Source organism: Salvelinus sp. IW2-2015, unplaced genomic scaffold (assembly GCF_002910315.2).
Source record: "Salvelinus sp. IW2-2015 unplaced genomic scaffold, ASM291031v2 Un_scaffold1604, whole genome shotgun sequence".
NCBI classification, from domain to species: domain Eukaryota; kingdom Metazoa; phylum Chordata; class Actinopteri; order Salmoniformes; family Salmonidae; genus Salvelinus; species Salvelinus sp. IW2-2015.
Window position 1 is genome coordinate 169,418 of NW_019943025.1, and position 16,328 is coordinate 185,745.

At 38.9% G+C, this 16,328-nt stretch overlaps 2 pseudogenes; one reads left to right on the plus strand and one right to left on the minus strand.

Moving 5' to 3' along the window:
- LOC112071398 (dual specificity testis-specific protein kinase 1-like) overlaps positions 1-16,328 on the minus strand; it is a 59,210-nt pseudogene that overhangs the window by 31,699 nt on the left and 11,183 nt on the right.
- Positions 1,406-9,138, plus strand: LOC112071394 (GTPase IMAP family member 9-like; annotated as a pseudogene).

Below are 16,328 nucleotides of genomic sequence, written 5' to 3' on the forward strand. Positions count from 1 at the left end.
TAGCAGGTCCGTACCACATTGGGTGAGGCGGAATGTAGGAATGTATATTCAGTTCCTAGATGGAAAGTGAAATTAAAATATATACGAAATGTATACGAAAAATACGAAGACTATTTACTATTTACTATTTACACGCGACAGGACAATACAAACACACGTCCGACTTCTACGCCATCTTGGATTCATCCAAGATCCATGTAAGAAGGGCCTTATGATTGATTGATTGTTGACAGTTTATTAAAGCTGGTATTTACCAATGATGATACTTACAGTAACAACGGTAATCAGAAGTGCCTTGCATGTAGAGGAAGGGTTAAAGTAGAAACAACAGAGCCCCTGTCCAGAAACAACTACCCTTTTCTTATACAGCACTGGTGGAGATCTGAGAGGATTGGACAGGTTGAAGCAATAATGAAATTCCACCTAGCCTATCAGAGGTGAAGCTATCACCATATTAATCATTCATGTCTTCTCAGATCTCTACAAGTATCTTGGGGAAAGGTTTGTTTCTGGATAAAAATAGAGACGCATCTCCATAATGAATTAAAATTTCAACTAGCAACAGACCAACCAATATCCCAGCCAGCAGAAGGGTTTTGTAGTTAGCTACATACGTGCTTTCAAGACAGATTTAATTTATTTGTATTATAAATAAAATATGTTTTAATTGACAAGATTCTCAGCATAAAAACAGTAAAGAAATTAAGAGACTCACTCAGCTGTGAGTCTTTCTGGGTACGTCTCTAAGAGCTTTGCACACCTGAACTGTACAATATTTGAACATTATTATTTTTACAACTCATCAAGATCTGTCAAGTTGGTTGTTGATCATTGCTAGACAGCCATTTTCAAGTCTTGCCATAGATGTTCAAACCTATTTAAGTCGAAACTGTAGCTAGGCCTCTCAGGAACATTCATTGTAGTCTTGGTAAGCAACTCCAATGTATATAGTTATTTTATGCCTGGTTATGACACCTACATAAAAGTGTCAAAACCCACATTTATTCAAATAATTTTTTCCCTGCCAAGAAGATTCCTTTTGTTTTACATTTGTTTCCCCAATCCATTGTTGTTGCAATAAATATTTTTTTCATAATGTTTTATATAACTTTCATGATGCTTTATGACCATTCTGTGTCACTTTACTTGGACGAATAAAATGGTCGAGGTCCTGTCCGAAAAGATATGCAGGCATTGCATTGAATCAACCACTGGTTGCGTGCCACATCTTCCAGATGGCACTATCATATGATGTGGTTATCTGACATTAAATACCTATCCAGGCGTTGTGAGATATAGCTTTAGTCAGCTTGCATCAGCAACGTAGTCACCGCAGGAACTCAACACGGCATTTCCAAGAAATCACGTGACTGACTAGAAAGCAAAAACGTTCATACGCCCCACAGTGCTATAAAACATTGGCTGCATCTCCAATTGTAGACATGACTTCAGATACCTAGCTCAAACGGCAGCCAAAGGTAAGGACGGCCATAATGTTACTATTACAAGACAAGCCTGAAACACATTCCTGTTGCATGTTTTGATATTACAAATGGGTGTTCTTTCCAAATTGACATTCAAAAATGATGACGAAGTTTAATATTTGTGAAACTTTTAGAAAGACTGCATATGCAATTTATTTTATACAAAGCATTCGATAATATGTTTATTGTAACGAGAGAAACTAATGAATACATGTCATGTGTAAATAAAGGCGTTATGATATAGGCGTTATGATGTAGGCATTATGCACATTCCTAAAACTGGACATATTTATTTATATAATATGGACATATTTAATACACATCTAATGATTTCTGACAATGAATTCTATCATTTTGCTGCCTGCACTATAAAAGATATCTTACCATTTTAAAGCTAGAATCCTAATTGAAACAATAACAAAGCGTCCTCCCCACCCGTTATGCTAAAAAGCTAAGGACTGGGGCTGGATAACCACTCAAATTCATAGACAGAGCTATAGACTGATATCAAATGTATAGTTTTAACCATGTTTGTTTACATGTATGTTTACAAATAGAATTAAACAAGTTTAGGCCTTAATTCAATCAGATCAAGGAGATAGCCGACAGCCGCATAGCTTATCTTTAGGCGGTGTCGTAGCTGTTCTTGTGATCATTGTCATGAAGCCAAACCATTCCCACTTGCATTAGATGATCAGCAACGACGGCCGGTTATTCAGAGGGGTGTTCTACTACGCTCCCATTGGCTAGCTAGCATTGTCTCACTCACAGGCGATCAGCGCAGAGACAGTGACCTTCCAAGGTAAGGATGGAAAGTGTAATTCAACAATTTGCTGCCTACCGTAATGCAGACCTATTATTATCATGTTTGGTAACATTTGCCCATGTATTTATTTTCAGAGTTTCAATGAGTTGTAAAAATGTCTCAGAACTCTGCTGTCAGCTAAGTTAACCTAGGCTACTTAAAGTTACTAGCTCGGTATCTGAAGTTGTTATATTAACATTAGTAGTCTATTATCAGGTAAAAGCATATGCTTATAATTCATTATTTCTCAAATATTTTTTTGCGCAACGTGATATTCACTTCCGGACTTGGAGAGCGCTCAAAGCGTGGTAGAACGCTACTCTGAATAACGGGGCGTGGTTTTGGCTTAACTACGTTGGGAAAAAGAAACGCTGTTCAGACGAGAACATGTAGGCTATAAATAAATAAATAATGACGTTGAAATTGAAAATCATTAAATGAAACAATGAAGATGTATATCTGCCCAATCGAGGTGTGGATTACATCTCACATTCCAGTGATCGAATTTATAAAAAGACTTGCATGGTATTTATTTTAACAGACTCCGTGCAGCTAATGGTAATGTCCCCCAGGAGCTGATTTAGTCCCGAGAAGTAACCGTCCAAAAAGTAATTCAGAAACCTTTTTAATTTCCATATGTACTAGGAAGCTTAAAGTTTATTTCTTCGGCTTCAAGAATGTGACTAAAAAAGTGGAAAAAATAAATTACTGATTGAAAGTATAAGGGGACATCTGTGAAAAAGCTGAGGAGCTTACTCAGGTGTTCAAAAACTCATATTAGACCGGGAGCCTAATGCATTAAATGTCCATTGCGCTGCCGGTTCACCAGTATGAACGAAATCGCGAACAGCTTTTTTTGTTCCAGCCCTCAAGAACTGTTTTCTGCTAAAGATGATAATCCGTTTCCATCTGACAATTTTATTTTTGGGCCGCCTGGCTCGTTGCAAACTGTGTGAAGTCCATTTATTCCTAACAAAGACCGTAATTAATTTGCCAGAATTGTTCATAATTATGACATAACATTGAAGGTTGTACAATGTAACAGCAATATTTAGACTTAGGGATGCCACCCGTTAGATAAAATACGGAACGTTTCCGTATTTCAGTGAAAGAATAAACGTATCGTTTTCGAAATTATAGTTTCCGGAATCGACCGTTTTAATGACCTAAGGCTCGTATCTCTGTGTGTTATTATGTTGTAATTACGTCTATGATTTGATATTTGATAGAGCAGTCTGACTGAGCGATGGTAGGCAGCAGCATGCTCGTAAGCATTCATTCAAACAGCACTTTCGTGCGTTTCCCAGCAGCTCTTCGCAATTCTTCAAGCATTGAGCTGTTTATGACGTCAAGCCTATCAACTCCCGAGATTAGGCTGGTGTAACCGATGTGAAATGGCTAGCTAGTTAGCGGGGTGCGCGCTAATAGCGTTTCAATCGGTGACGTAACTTGCTCTGAGACTTGGAGTAGTTCCCCTTGCTCTGCAAGGGCCGCAGCTTTTGTGGAGCGATGGGTAACGATGCTTCGAGGTTGGCTGTTGTCGATGTGTTCCTGGTTCGAGCCCAGGTAGGGGCGAGGAGAGGGGCGGAAGCTATACTGTTACACTGGCAATACTAAAGTGCCTATAAGAACATCCAATAGTCAAAGGTATATGAATATAGAAATGGTATAGAGACAAATAGTCCTATAATTCCTATAATAACTACAACCTAAAACTTCATACCTGGGAATATTGAAGACTCATGTTAAAATGAACCACCAGCTTTCATATGTTCTGAGCAAGGACATTTAACGTTAGCATTCTTACATGGCACATATTGCACTTTTACTTTCTTCTCCAGCACTTTGTTTTTGCATTATTTAAACCAAATTGAACATGTTTCATTATTTATTTGAGGCTAAATAGATTTTAATGATGTATTATATTAAGTTAAAATAAGTGTTAATTCAGTATTGTTGTAATTGTCATTATTACAAATAAATAAATAAAAATCGTCCGATTCATCGGCTTTTTTTGGTCCTCCAATAATCGGTATTGGCATTGAAAAATCATAATCTGTCGACCTCTATTGGAGTCATTAACTTGTTTTTCAACCACTCAACAAATTTCTTGTTAACAAACTCTAGTTTTGGCAAGTCGGTTGGAACGTCTACTTTGTGCACGACACAAGTAATTTTCCCCATATTTTTTTTACAGACAGATTATTTCACTTATAATTCACTGTATCACAATTCCAGTGGGTCAGAAGTTTACATACACTAAGTTGACTGCACCTTTAAACAGCTTGGAAAATTCCAGAAAATGATGTCATGGCTTTAGAAGCTTCTGATAGGCTAATTGACATAATTTGAGTCAATTGGAGGTGTACCGGTGGATGTATTTCAAGGCCTACCTTCAAACTCAGCGCCTCTTCGCTTGATATCATGGAAAAATCAAAAGAAATCAGACAAGAAAAAGTGTAGACCTCCACAAGTCTGGTTCATCCTTGGGAGCAATTTCCAAATGCCTGAAGGTACCACGTTCATCTGTACAAACAACAGTACGCAAGTATAAACACCATGGGACCACGCAGCCGTCATACCGCTCAGGAAGGAGACGCGTTCTGTCTCCTAGAGATTAACGTACTTTGGTGCGAAAAGTGCAAATCAATCCCAGAACAACAACAAAGGACCTTGTGAAGATGCTGGAGGAAACAGGTACAAAAGTATCTATATCCACAGTAAAACGAGTCCTATATCGACGTAACCTGAAAGGCCGCTCAGCAAGGAAGAAGCCACTGCTCCAAAACCGAAATAAATCATTATCTCTACTATTATTCTATTCTGACATTTCACATTCTTAAAATAAAATGGTTATCCTAACTGACCTAAGACAGGGAATTTTTACTTGGATTACATTTCAGTAATTGTGAAGAACTTAGTTTAAATGTATTTGGCTAAGGTGTATGTAAACTTCCGACTTCAACTGTACATTTGGAAACTACGTTCACCTTAGCCAGAATATTTAGCACCCTAACAACCGCTCATTCAGATTAGAAATGCAACATTTATTTACACTTAGATGTCTTTCTCTGTCATCTCTCTGTTGAAACCACCTCGATCTGTCTATGGGGAGTAGTTTGATGTAAGTCTCTGGTTGTCCACAGAGGTCACAATGTCCTTCTTAGTTGTAGGCCTCTTTGCTTGGAGTGTTCTTAGAATGGATACCACAGGTGTCACACACGGTGGTGAGAGGGATCTGTTCTTCCATCTCATATTTGGTCAAATTGTCCCAGACTACTTTACATACCCATCTGCAGAGTGTGAATGTTTGGTCTTTACCTCTTCACTCGTCAAGAGTTTTACAATTTTCTGGTCTTGTAGTTTTAACCATTTCAACGTGTGGACCACGTCCTCACGTTCTCAATTCTGTATTTAAATTCTCAGCTAGTCCTTTTAAGCACTCTGGCCTGAATGGCAGTTCCATCATGTTGACATGAACTCTGAGCTCACTTGGGCGTGGCTACTGACTGGGCTGACTGAAAAAAACTTTTCTCATTTAGAAGGCTAAAATCACATTGCTATCTTTTCCAAAATAGTTTCATATTGAATACATTTTACAACATTTAGATGTAAATCTGATATATATATATTAGTGAAAGCTCTTAAAGTTACAGTGCTTCCATTATAACGTCTTTCTAATCATTTTAATAACATCACAAAATAGACATTAATTTCCCATATTCCATCTGTGATCATTGAAATATATTGTCTCGGTGTCCATTGCTTGATGTTGAAGTTTTTTGTGCAACGCCCAGACATTCCATTCTCAATTTTACAACCGGCTGTTAAGTCATAAAACCGGCTCTGTAAGAGAGAGAGAGAGTTTGGCTGTCAGCCATTGGCCTTGCTGATCCGGCACCTTTGATCCTCACCAAGGAGAGAGAGTCATGCCACTTATGAAGGGCATCTTTAAGATGAAGTCATACTCTTGTGTGTGCGCCTCTTCCTGGTCACATTGTGGCATTGATTTAAGAGAGCCCTTTGACACAGCAAACTCATCAATTGTAGCATAGATCTCTTTTCCATTTTCAGATTTATTGGCACACACCTTCTGTGTTGACATTTTGAAAAGCTCCCGTTTGTTATTAGGGTTTCTGAGGAAGTCATAGAAGTTCCATGGAAGTTGGTTGTCTCCCCATCTTGAGTCTGTTAGACTACTTTGTGGGTAGGCAAAGAATGGACAATGACAGCTCCGTCAATTGTGTTTCCTTTATTTAGGCAGTTATCTGTAGATAACATCATTGTTAATTTGCTTAGAGTCTGTACTTTATAGACAAAAAATATTAGTCAAAGAAGCAATGCGAGACTGAAAATGTAGCTTTAGTAGTTCTGTAAGATCACACAGTTCTGTAAGATCAACAGTTTTTTTTTATCCAACAGAGACCAAATTGCTCTGGTTGGGAACAATAGACCTGGGAAGACCTTGACAGCATTCCAAAACCCTAACATGGCTGGTGAGTACTTAGACTTCGTTTCACTGTATGTAGGCTACAAGACAGTGATGGGCACGGATTTATATTTTTATAAATCTTTTATTTTATTTTAATGGGTTTGCACAAAATAATTATATTTTAAGTAATTAATACATTTTCATTTACATAAAATATATGTAGGGTTACATGTAGCTTCATTTATATATAATGTAATTGGTCATTTGCTTACAGTTCATATTCTACAGACCAATGTCTAAGAATCTAGAGACTGATCATATTCAGTAGCAGTTCTGTAAGATGACCAAACAGAAAGAACATCAACACCAGACTTCTTTCTACAGTAACAACATGTCCTTCTTATCCAACAGAACAAAATAAAGAGGTCCGGATTGTTCTGGTTGGTAAGACTGGAGCTGGGAAGAGCGCAACAGGAAACACCATCCTGGGGACAAAAGCATTTAAATCAAAAATGTCCCCTGTTTCTCTGACATCAGAATGTAGTAAGAAAAGAGGAGAGGTGGGAGGGCAACATGTAGCTGTCATCGACACACCTGGCTTGTTTGACACCAAGTTAACACAGGAGGAGGCAGTGAAAGAGATCTCACAGTGCCTGTTTTTCTCTTCTCCTGGTCCCCATGTGTTCCTGGTTGTGCTCAAGCTGGGAAGATTCACTGAAGAGGAACAGAAAACTGTGGAGATGACTAAGACATTATTTGGGGATGAAGCATCCAAATACACCATGGTTCTCTTCACACATGGAGAGAGTCTTGATGATGATGATGATGACGACGTTGTAACAATTGAAGATTATTTGCTTGAAAATCCACATCTTCAGTGTTTGATTGCCAAATTAATGGAGAGTATCAGGTCTTCAACAACAAAGATAAGAATCGCTCCCAGGTCACTGAGCTGCTTGAGAAGATAAACAATATGGTGAAGATGAATGGAGGGAGCCACTACACCACTGAGATGTTCCAGGAGGCTGAGAGAGCGATTGAAGAGGAGAAGAACAGGATCCTGAAAGAGAATGAAGAGAAGATACGCAGAGAGGAGGAGAAACTGAAGATGGAAAAAATGAAACTAAAGGCTCTGGAGAAAGCGCTTAAAGAGGAGAATGAGAGGATCCTGAGAGAGAACAAAGAGCATGTACTCAGATATGAGGAGAAACTGAGGGAAATCAAAATTGAAGCTCGGGAGGAAGCAATTAAAGAGGAGAAAAAGAGGGTCCTGAAAGAGTACGAAGAGCAGAGACTCCGAGAGGAGAAACTGATAGTGGTATCATCCGGAATGTTTGCTGTGGGGGAAGAAATAAAGGCGCTACCAGAAAAACATGAAAGAGAGGCTAGAGATGAAGCTGAACAATTTTCAATTTTTAAATATTTGGATTTCAGGGGAATGTTGGCCCCCGTCTTGAGTAAGTTGGTCAGCTACATCGAAAGCAAATGTACTATACAATGAAAATGTGAAACAGCGCCGTTCCAACTAACATTGTTCTACTCTACTGATTAACTTGCTTAGATATTCAACAAAGTAACTAGCTATTGATATCAGTAAATCTTCAGACTTTTTTTTCTTAGTGTCTCTTCATCTTGCCTGTTCCAGTTAGATATTGTAATATGGGGTGTCCTCAGAAATTACCTTTAGATTAGGCCTCTATCATGTCATGTGACATACATCTTCTAAATGCAGGCAGTTGTGGCAATTACATTGACTTCTACCTGGATTCGGTCCTATGTAGCAACATTTGAATTTTTTTATTTTTTACATTGGATAAAAGTAGAGACTCCGAGTTAGAAAATGGTATTTCATACACTGCATTTGAGAAACAATAAGAAAATTATTCTGCTTTAAATTGTTAGGATTTATGTTTATGCATAATAGCCTGTTAGCATATTGGTTGAAGAGGAATATTGTTTTGTTACACACATACACAAACTATACAGAGGGGTGTGGGTGTGTAGGTGAAAGGACTGACCAACACAGGCCATAAAAGTTGTGGACAGTCTGGAGAGGGGAAGGGTGCAGCTCTCTAGACCAACSAAGAGTTTAGAATACTGGACAATACCATATTAGGAACTGTTTGTGTAGAATCGACAGACCCAAGTCGGAGCTAATCTACCCAGCAACCAGAGMTGGACAAAGGAACGCGCCAAGGGGCCAGCAAAGGGGGGCAGAGTCTAAACCAGGCCCAGCCTCTACTGTGATAGGCTAACAGACGCGTTGAAACGACGTCATCACGGTATAAGAACAGCTGTTTACGTACTTCTTGCCAGTTCTCTGTTCATCCTGCGCGGTGAAACAGCGAACCCGTATATACGAAAATTGCATTTGCCATTCATTGTTTGCGGTAATTAAACATAATTAAAGAAAGTTAGCAGACCTTGCATTTTATTTATCCTGACACCGGATGTGTTACACGCAGCGTTTACAGAAGCTGATAAACTGCTAACCCCATTTTTGAGAAAATGGCCCGTGAATGGTTTGGCACACCAACTGGAGAACTCTTCTTTGTCGACACCCAGCCAGCATCGTTCACACCCTCTTAGGCCTTAGCCCTACCCATCTCTTTAAGAATTCCCGTGAGGCCATGTGCTAAACAGAGTGAGTAGTTTATTAAACAACCAAAGATTTCAAGACTGAAAGTGGTGAAAGTAGTAGCCTACAACATGGAAAAACTCCAGGTAAAAATAAATGTTATCCAGGCCTTGGCTTATATCCAAATCTGACTTTGGTGCAGGTCATGTTGTTCTTCACATTACCATCTCTGGTAAACACACACTATATCAAATAAAATCTACATGTATTTGTCACATGCACAGGAGACAGAAGGTGTAAACAGTTCAGTGAAATTGATACTTGCAGAGTGGAGTATTTTGTTTAGACATGCAGCTAGCTAAACAATGAATCATAATCCCAACTCAAAAATGCCATGAATCTGTAGCTAAAGATAACCAACTAGGTTCAATGTTATGTAGCTAGCTAACATTAGGCTATAACTAGCAATGCAGAGGTTTTCTGAGATATTAATAATATTGCTACACAGATCATACACGTAACGTTAGCTAGCGAACCAGCCAGCTAACGTCAGCTAGCTAACAGTACACATTAACTTGCAATAAAGACAACTTTCTGACAAAATTTGAAATGTATAATATCTGAAAATGTAGCTAGACTCTTACCCTTATACATGGATGAATGCTTCTCCCTCTGCCATGGTTGCCCTTAGTTTGAAGACGTAATGCGGAGATGGGTGTTTTATACAACAACATCCTGTGTCTTCTTCTGTGGGTTTTATGGCAGACTACAACCCAAAAAGGTGTGTTACCGCCACCAACTGAAGAGGGTTGAAAAAACCAAGGTAAAAATAAAACCCATGTGATAGGGAAAACTAACTTTATCCACCCAAAATAAAACAATAAAAAAACACATTGAAAAACCCCAAAACTACAAACCTCCCACTTCTTCCTTCAAATCTCCATATCTCCATTCTCAGGGTCTATGACCTGAGAGGATGGTATGGCTTGTGACAATACTCCTTGCAATTCCTCCGCCAAGAAGTATTTCAGTCCCATATCCACCTTGGCAGTGCCATTAATCACCATAGCTAAAAAGACCACATAGTCCACCTTCTTAAAACCTCTTGGAAATAGGGGGCACCCTTTTCACTTTTGGATAAAATTATGCCCAATTTAAACGGCCTCGTACTCTGTCCTAGATCATATGATATGCATATTATTATTACTATTGGATAGAAAACACTCTGAAGTTTCTAAAACTGTTTGAATTATATCTGTGAGTAAAACAGAACTCATTTGGCAGGCAGACTTCCAAACAGGAAGTGAAAATTCTGAAATGGGTCTCTGTGAAAGGCATCGCCTATTCAATTGCCTTGTATGTATGGATCTGTATGCACTTCATACGCCTTCCACTAGATGTCAACAGGCAGTAGAACGTGGAATGAAGTGTCTAGCCTTCTGTGGGACCAGATGGGAGTCGTTGGAGTGAGAGGTCAGCCATATTGGCAGTATTTGGCTACGTACTTGGGAATGTCATATCTTTGTCTGCAATGCGTTAGGTAGACACGAAGAAATGCTCCGTCTGGGACGTTATTGGATATATATGAGAAAAACATCCTAAAGATGGATTCTCAACTGAGTTTGACCAGTTTATTCGACTTTTATTTTCACTTTTTGAATTTTTCGTTCATGCGTCAAATCTTCATGGACACGTGAGCTACACATGCTAGCCAAAGTTGCTAATTCGACAGAAGAAATGGACATTCTAAAACAAAACAACGATTTATTGTGGAACTAGGATTCCTGGCACTGCATTCTGATGAAAGTTCATCAAAGGTAAGGGAATATTTATGTTATTTCGTATTTTTGTTGACTCTGTTGACTCCAACATGGCGGATAATGGCTGAGCGCTGTCTCAGATTATTGCATGCTGTGCTTTTTACTAAAGTTATTTTTTTTTATCTAACACAGCGGTTGCATTAAGAACCAGTGTATCTTTAATTATATGTACAACATGTATTTTTCAGCAAAGTTTACGATGAGTTTTTCTGTTAGATTACGTGGCTGTCTAAAATTTCTCCGGACATTTTGGTGCCATTTGTGACCATGGCGGCAATGTAAAACCACGATTTGTAGCTATAAATATGCACATTTTTGATCAAAACATAAATGTATTGTATAACATGATGTCATAAGACTGTCATCTGATGAAGTTGTTCAAAGGTTAGTGATTAATTTTATCTCTATTTGTGGGTTTTGTGAAAGCTATCTTTGCGGTGAAAAAATGGTGTTGTGTGTTGGGCTATTGTGGTGAGCTAACATAAATATATTTTGTGTTTTCGCTGGAAAACATTTTAAAAATCGGACATGTTGGCTGGATTCACAAGATGTTTATCTTTCATTTGCTGTATTGGACTTGTGATTTCATGAAATTATATTATATCCCTGTGGCGCTAGGCTAGGCTATGCTAGTCAGCGTTTCTGATGAGAATGATCCCGGATCCGGGATTGGTAGTCAAGAACATATTTGGGTCCTGCTGTTGAACTGCAACCCCTGCAGCCTTCAGTGAAGGCCTATCCAACACCATGGACTCTTCAGCAGCACCATTCGAACCCTCAACTCTTTTAAGAGCCACTGCATATGACATTCTCTGGACAGCCCTGACATTTTCCGTCCCATTCTCTCTCACCCTTGTTGGGCATTCCAGACGTGGCTTCATGGTTCCCACCACAATTGTAACATGTCACATTTTTATCACATTTAAAACACATGATATGATCTTTTCCACAACTTGAACATCTCGGCTTCTCCCTTCTGAAAACACATGACCAAAACCTTTAAAGTGATCACATTGCATTGGAACAATTAACAAACGATAATCATTAACAAACCAAACCATACTCATTATCCTACAAGATAAGAAGGGATATTCTCACCACGGTATGCTACTTTGCTCTGTTATTCCTTTGGACAATATTGCTTGATTCAACCGCCATTATATTCACGCTCCACATCAATGTCCACTTCCGCCATCTGTTAGCTAACTGTGTTCTCTTTTCGACTCTCTCCGCATTTGGAAATTATCTCTCTGCTTCCACAGGGCATTCCACTGATTTCAAAACTCTGTCAACTTCTTCCGTGACAAAAATACTATTAATTGCCGTTTCTTCTGATGACAGTGATGGGGGAAGACTCTACAGTGTCTGGGGAAAATAAAATGTTTTTATCTAAATCCGGTATATCCTCATTGTCTGATTCTGAGAGGCAACATTGCAACATTGCACGATGGTCCTCCAGAAAGTAGTCCATCACGACTTTTCCCACTGATCTTTGTTGATAGCGCTATTACCTTCAGGGCAGCAATGCAACCCTTTTTCAGTTCTTCATGATATCTTTCAAAAAAAGCTGTGGTAGAAAGGATTATCCACAAATACTGAACAGCTCATGTTATAAACAGAAGCGTGCTACATGGCAGACCAATCCGAACTCATCTCTCAGCAGGTTGAAGTGACTAATCTGCTTGGAGTAACCCTGGATTGCAAACTGTCATGGTCAAAACATATTGATACAACAGTAGCTAAGATGGGGAGAAATCTGTCCATAATAAAGCACTGCTCTGCCTTCTTAACACCACTATCAACAAGGCAGGTCCTGCAGGCCCTAGTTTTGTCGCACCTGATCAGTTGTGTGGTCAGCTGCCACAAAGAGGGACTTAGGAAATTTACAATTGGCTCAGAACACGGCAGCACTGCTGGCCCTTAATTAAAAGTACACGAGGAGCTATCATTAATGATATGCATGTCAATCTCTCATGGCTCAAAGTGGAAGAGAGGTCTCTTCACAATCCCCAAGTCCTGAACAAACTATGGGAGGCGCACAATACTTCATAGAGTCAAGACTACATGGAACTTTATTCCACATCAGGTAACTGAAGTGTTAGAATCAGATTTTAAAGAAACTGGTAAAAATACACCTTATGGAACAGTGGGGACTGTTAGGAGACACACACACAGGTACAGACACATGCATGTGCTCAAAAACGCTAGCACACACACTCTACACACACGTATATTGTATTATTGTTGTATGGTGGTATTGTACATTTTGAATTGTAGATATGTAGTGGTGTAATAATGTTATTGGATGTACTGGTTTATCTTTTGTTTTATATGTAATGTAAATGACTTAATGTGTTCGGACCACAGGAAGAGTAGCTGCTGCCTTTGCAACAGCTAATGGGGATCCCTAATAAATACAATGTCACGCCCTGACCGTAGAGAGCTTTTTATGTCCCTATTTTAGTTTGGTCAGGGTGTGATTTGGGTGGGTATTCTATGTTCATTTTCCATGTGTTGTATTTCTTTGTGTTTGGCCGGGTGTGGTTCTCAATCAGAGGCAGCTGTCTATTGTTGTCTCTGATTGAGAACCATGCTTAGGTAACTTTTCCCCATCGATACGTTGTGGGTAGTTATTTTCTGTTTTGTGTTTTCTGCACCTGACAGGACTGTTTCGGTTTCGTTTTGCACTTTGTTATTTTGTTCTAGTGTTCAGTTTAAATAAAAGTCACGAACACTTACCACGCTGCGCTTTGGTCCGATTCTTCCTCTTCAAACGACGACACCCGTTACATACAAATACACATGTCCAGCCCATCCATTGTCTCAGCAAATCATTGCTTAAAAAAAAAAAAGATCAATACGTTCAAATACCTCTGCTGTTAAGTAGTGACATGCTACATACACCTAGCTTCTTGAAATGGGTCACAGATGTATGTTCTATAGCTTAGATTAAGCTCTATGACATTTTACCTGGCTTTGCTGTGTCTGTGATTGTTTCCATTTATGTCAACAGTAAACATTATGATAATTTAAGACAAAATAAATTATTACATAAAATATATATGTTTTAATCTCTTTAAATAACACAAATAATTATCATGACAGTTTATTAAAGTTGGTAATTCCCAATGAGTATACTACCAGTAACAACGCTAATCAGAAGTGTCTTGTATGTAGAGGAAGGGTTCTAGTAGAAACAGAACCCCTGTCCAGATACAACCCCTAACTAGCCCCTTCCTATAGGCCCTGGTGGAGGTCTGAGAGGATTGGACAGGTTTAAGCAATATGGTGAAATTCCACCTATCAGAGGACAAGGTGGAGCTATCACTATGTTGATTAAATCTATCAAGTCTATTCCACCTAGCAACAGACCAACCAACATCCCAACCAGCTGAAGGGTTTAGTTTTTAGCTAAATATGTAATTTTAGGGCAGCTTTCATGTATTGGCATTATACATAAAATATGTTTTAATATACAAGGTTCTCAGCCTTAAAAATAAAAAATATCTTCATGCATTGCATTACACTCCCTGACTCGGTCGTTCCATTGACATTTGGGTCAGTGTTCGTACCATTGTCATTATGACATCCTCAATATGTGACAGAACAGTGGAATTATTTGGATGGATGCATACAGTTGTCCAAACTGTAAATCATGGTGTTTAAACAGTGCAGTAATAAAGAGACTCTCAGCACAGTTGAGTGAGACCGGCTACGGCCCAATACTCTGGTTCATCTTCACTCCTTTTCCTACATATATCACTGGCTAGATGAACTGGTTAGAACTGGTTATAAATGTAAATAGCTATAGCCATATAGTCATAAACCTTTTTAAGTCTCCTAATATCAGTGCATATGATATGAATATGGCCTTGACCTTTTCCTGAACAAATGACCTGACTAGGAAAACCTCCAGGTCTATAACTAAGGCCTGGAGCATTCCCTGGTCTGATCATGTATAGCTTCTCCTAGAATGAAAGGGTATGAGGAAAGGAAGCCATAAAACAGAATTGAGACACAGCCATGTGAGACACAGTGGCCTGGTCTGTTTGGGTCCTCCAGGTCAGCAGAGGGAGAGAAAAACACCTTAAGCTCTGGGGACGACAGACAAAGTGGAATCCTATTCCCTATATAGTGCACTACTTTTGACCAGGGCCAATGGGGCTTTGTAAAGTAGTGTGCTATTTCAGACTCAGTCCAGTCAGCCTCAACAGACAAGAAACCAGCAGGCCTATGAAATCAAGAGCGCAGCGAATATCATCAATTGTGTAAAAAAAACATAGTAAAGATGATGTACACCTCAATCACTTTATATAAAATTATTACACTCAGTTCTCTAATCTCACACACACAGGTACGGGGAAAAGACCAGCGAACAGTTAACATTTAAAAACAGACATCGGGACAAACTACAGTCATTCAGTCACACACATACTCTCTCTCTCTCTCACACTATCTCTCACTCTCCCACGCCCTCTCTCTCACACAGAACTTTGAGAGTTATAATCTGTACAATAAATAAGGATAATTGATTTTCATGATGTTTCAAAGTTATCCGAACTGTTAAAGCTCAGACGCACTTAGGGGATACCTGGATCATAGAGGGTTATGGGAAGAACAAGCACCAATTCAAACCTCCAGCACCACCCAGACCAGTGAAGAATCATTAGTAGGAATCAAATAGAAAGATTCCGAGTGTAGAAGGTGAGTGAACAAACAAGGGACACACTGACATTATCAAATTACATTTACATTTAAGTCATTTAGCAGACGCTCTTATCCAGAGCGACTTACAAATTGGTGCATTCACCTTATGAGAGAGAGATTTCTTAAAGGAATCCACATCGAGCCCAAAGTCCTGCAAACACAGAGGATATCATCATCATCTTTTAATGTAGCCGACTAGCTGTCAATCAGTTTTTGTTCTGACAGGATTTAAAAACATACCGGTGTTGTAGTTCACCATATAATATCCACTAGATGGAGACATACACTGTGATAGAGTTATCCTCATTAATTGGAACTGACAGCATTTTAGCAACATGAAATCTCATTCAAATCTGTTCATATAGACCCCCCAGGAATAATGATATATTTTTTGAAATTTCTGACAAGCGAGCACTTAGATATTGTCATTTTCACATTGTCATAAATTCGTAGAATATTTGGGAATTACACACTGTATACTAGTAAGGCAATTGTGAAAATT